At 47.6% G+C, this 3,604-nt stretch overlaps 1 protein-coding gene across 2 annotated transcripts in view; it reads right to left on the bottom strand.

The window, feature by feature from the left end:
- The window catches only part of Htatip2 (HIV-1 Tat interactive protein 2), an 18,952-nt gene extending 15,730 nt beyond the window's left edge, over nucleotides 1-3,222 (bottom strand). The window contains exon 1 of one of the 2 annotated variants that reach the window (XM_010620417.3): nucleotides 3,060-3,222. The gene's annotated coding sequence lies outside the window, so the exon portion shown is untranslated. Of the gene's footprint in view, nucleotides 1-486; nucleotides 570-3,059 lie in introns of those variants that run through there. The other variant, XM_010620416.3, reaches the window with a different exon arrangement.
- Between the last annotated feature and the right edge of the window lie 382 nt (nucleotides 3,223-3,604).

The following is a 3,604-nucleotide window of genomic DNA, read 5'->3' on the forward strand; positions in this document are numbered from 1 at the left end:
GGGGAGGTGGCGCTCACGCGGGACCCGCCCACGGGCCGCCCCAGGGTGGGGAGAGGGACCCGCCTGCCCGGGGTAGAGCTCCTGGGACCACCCCCTCCTATTTGGCTGCACACCTGGCCTCCCCTTAGGCTGGCCCCAGCCAAAAGACAGACCAGCTTGACCTTCGTTGGTCCCCGAAAGTGTAATTTCAGTTTTGTACTGGAAGAAGTCGTCTTTATCTCAAAGTCGGCACGTCAAAAATCTATCCCTTCCCATCCAGGCATCCCAAACAGAAATGAAATAAAACCGGTTCCTTCCCTTTCTTGGATGTCACTACCACCCACACACACACACACACACACACACACACACACACCCCCCCCCTCCTCTGAAGTCAGATAGCCCCCTATCCCTCTCTCCCAGTCTTTCTGCTGTCCAGATTGGCCCCAAGGCCTGTCACCCTCTCTGCCTTCCTAGACACTTCTCTCCTGTAAAGCAGGCTCTCACCTCTCTCCAGTACAGCCGGTTTCCCTTCCAGATGGGTGCGCCAGGGTGACCTTCCACCCCTAATGTGCAATTCACTGAGGTTTGGAGCGGAACTTCTACGCTGGGCCTGTGCTGGACTTTGGAAGCCCTGGACAGCAAGAACCTGAACAAGAACAGATGGGCCGTGTGGTAGGATTGGCCCTGTTGGGATCTCACCGCCCTGTCCTGAAACAAGGGCTGCTTGGAATTATGGTGTGATCCTTTGTGTGTTCTGTCCCCTTCATTTCTGCCTGCCTTCAGAGCTGTTCTGAACACTTCCTGTTAGTCTGCCAATAGTCTGCTTAATCCAACCAGATCTAGTCTGTTGTTTGCAATAGAAAGCCTTGACAATACGAAGTGGTGTCCCCACCGGCCCATCAGAGCGCACAGGCTCTTGCATTTGTGTTCCCAGGGTTGCTTAGTACATCGCCACACTAAACCTTGTCAGCTAATCCTGTCACATCTGTCACTGAGCTTGTGATTATACCCTAATGTCCATTCTCCCGTTCTTCCCTTTTTAAAAAATTGTGGCCTAATTAATGTGCAATAAATATACAGACTCTAAAGATTCAATTCCATGAATTGAGAAAACTGAATAGACACTAGGTGCGAACACCAAAAACATGATGTAAAACATCCTGGACTCGGCTTAAGCCAGCCCCAGCCAAAAAAACTGCCCAGCTCTACCTTGGTTGGCCCCACAAAGTCTGTTACCCCAGAAAGTACCTTCATTTCCCTGTTTCGGCAATCCCTCCACACCCCAGAGCTAACCTCTTTCTGACCATTATCAACAGATCAGTTTTGCCTGTTCTAGACCATGTAACTATCATAAAACATGCAGTCTTTAGCATCATTTTTTGGCTTAACCTATTTTTTAATATTCATCCTTGTTATTTGTAGGACTACACAGAGTTCTGTGGGCCCTAAACATTTCATGGGTCCCTTATTTCACTTAAAAAGCACATATGTGAAAAATGCTATCTTAAGACTGTGTTTCTGTGAAGCTGAATGCAACAATATTATGTAGTGACCATTTTCTTTAATCTACGAGTTCCTTTTCATGGGACAAATGGATCAGCCAAACACCTCACTTTACCAGCACATTTAAACACTTCTATTGATGAACATTAGCTTTGTTTCCACTTTGAGGTTTTTCTGAAGAAGGTACCTATGAACACACCCTTGTACCAGTCTTTCTGTGGGTATACCTCTTAGTTACATACCCTGGGCAGGAATGCCCAGAGCTTTCTCTGAGGAGACAGACAGTAGGTGAACGGACCATCTTATATGCCCTTCCACTTGATATCATCAGTCTTTTAATTGTAGCCATTCAGTGGTCAATTGACCCTCCATGTGTCTTTTTGCAACAGAGCCCTTAGTTTTAGTACAGCACATACCTGCCCAGTTAGAGTCTCTATTTCCCAGCACCATTACAGAGCTGGTGTGACTGTGTGACAATAACTGAGCCAGTGAGAAGTAAGCAAAGATAATAGGTGCAAAGTTGAACCGCATTTGTGTGTGTGTGTGTGTGTGTGTATGCGCGCACGCGTGCGTGTGCATGTACATGTGTGCGGCAGTACTAGCAAATTGAATCAAGGGCCTTCACTCTGCGCTACATGGCCAGCTATTTTTAAATTTTTTTATTCTGAGACAGGGACTCACTAAGAGGCGAAGTCTGGGCTCCAGTTTTCATACTTGTAATCCCCCTGCCTCAGCTTCCCGGAGTGCTGGGATTACAGGCGTGTATCCACACACAGCAAACTTGCATTTTTGTAAGTCAACTATCTGCTTTCCTGTCACCTCCTCCTTTCTCCTTTCCCTAGGTAGGAAGGTGGATATGGGCCTGGTGAACTAGCCCTGTCCTGGAAGAGAGAAAAAGCAGAGCAAGAAACTGGAAGCTGAGCCTGTGGATGGTTTTATAGAACAGCGCTACCCCCAGCCATGTACCAAGTGGGGACAAAATAACTCTGACCTTGTTGGAGCCACTAAAGGTTCACTATAGCAGCTTACCAGCATTTTTCGTAACATAAGACCAGTCTTATCAGTGGGCGTTTACTGATTACCTACTAGGGCAGGTTACTTTTTCATGGTGGGTATTTACTGATCACCTATTGTAGGTAGATACTGTACTGAACATTATAGTTTTTAATTTTTTCCCCCAAGACAAATCAGATGTCAGACACAGTCACTTTCACCTGAGAAGGTAAGCTATAAATACCTGGGAAGTTAAACGAAGTACCCATTAAACAATATTATTACCCACCCCCAAAGCTTTCCTGGGACGGTATCTCCTGCTAAACACCAGCAGGTGTACAGGAAAGAAAAGGGAAATCAGAGCCCAACACAGGCCCAGGGGTTTCCTTCTGTAATAGCTGGCATTTTCTCATCAAGGTGCGGAGATGATGGGATGTGACCCAGGTTACCAGGGCAAGAAGGCCATAAAACTTCAGGGAAGCGGGAAGGAAAAAGCAGAAGGAAGAAAGGAAAGGGAAATTGAGGGGGGAATGCAGTAGCACAGAAAGATCCGGACACACAGGATTTACAAGGAGGCTTACCTTGGTCACCTGGGGAGTCAGGTGTGGTAGAGTACAAAGGGCGGTCTGCACACTGGAGAGTCAAAGGGTCCAGTTGTCGCGAGCCGCAACGTCAGGATCCTGCCAGCAGGTCCCAAAACCCGAGGGAAGGACAACAGGAGAGAAACCAGTCTCACGGACTTAGTTCCAGGCTCATGCTCTCTTAGTAGCAAAGCCCTGTTTATTTCTCAGGGTGGGGTATATATAGGCTAAAGCCGAAAACAAAAGTGTAAACAGGATGTAGCCGACTACAAAGGTCACAAGGTTCTACAAAACAAGTATTATGGGTTACATTTGCTAGGCAACAGGCCAGATCACCAGTTGAACTAGCCCGTTACTAGGGGCGACAGAACATCCGTGCTGGCGAGGTGACTCAGGGTTCAATCATGGCTGTGCCTATGTCAAGGCTCACCATAAAGGCTCACCATATCCAGTCAGAAGTAGAAGGCCTGGCCTTGCTGCAGAGTCTCATGTCAGTCAATGTCAGGAAGCCAAAGGGTCTGTCCTGGAGGACTGGAGATGGAGTT

This window comes from Fukomys damarensis, unplaced genomic scaffold, assembly GCF_012274545.1.
Source record: "Fukomys damarensis isolate Sample0158 unplaced genomic scaffold, DMR_v1.0_HiC HiC_scaffold_16, whole genome shotgun sequence".
Classification (NCBI taxonomy): Eukaryota; Metazoa; Chordata; class Mammalia; order Rodentia; family Bathyergidae; genus Fukomys; species Fukomys damarensis.